The sequence below is a fragment of the Montipora capricornis genome, chromosome 6 (assembly GCF_036669925.1).
Source record: "Montipora capricornis isolate CH-2021 chromosome 6, ASM3666992v2, whole genome shotgun sequence".
Lineage (NCBI taxonomy): Eukaryota > Metazoa > Cnidaria > Anthozoa > Scleractinia > Acroporidae > Montipora > Montipora capricornis.
The window spans coordinates 26,542,144-26,542,791 of NC_090888.1; positions in this window are offsets into that span (position 1 = coordinate 26,542,144).

Consider the following 648-nt stretch of genomic DNA (forward strand, 5'->3'; position numbering starts at 1 on the left):
CGCCTTCGTGAAATTGGATGCCATGACGTTTCGTGCCATAGAACCGCGGTTGCCATACAGCGTAACAGTAATGACACAGTCGTGTCTATCCTCCTTCAAACACAGTCCCTTTCGTCTAGAGAGATTCGGTCAATTGCGTCTTGCCACTCCCCGAAGGGCCGACAATCAGCGTACTTCTAGGTGCACGGATCATATTTTCTTTGTATGTTCGAAAAAGGACGAGAGGGTACACTGACCTCCCGGGCTACAGTCCGCACTCAAGGGACTCCCATTCTTTATTTTATACCTGTAGGACCTGACTATTTATGTACGACAAGACACGTACACCGTTTCCATGTGGTACGTCTTTATTTACGAATATCAACAAACTCATGCGTAATACAAGATTGATTCGAGGGCATGGCATTCAAATCTTGAACCAAAAGACCTCGGACTTGATTGTCCACGATCCGATCATCCCGCACTAAATCGTACGGGGAAAATCCTAAAGATTGTGGTCCGTCCTCGGGCTCGTTCTTTTAAAAACAGGAAAGCATAATGACCACAGGCCGTACTGTTCAAGGCTTGTAAGGTCCGATTGATGCGCCACATGGGGACCATCGTGTGAACCAGTCGTGCAAACCCGGCGCTTGATAGGTGGTGAGAGGA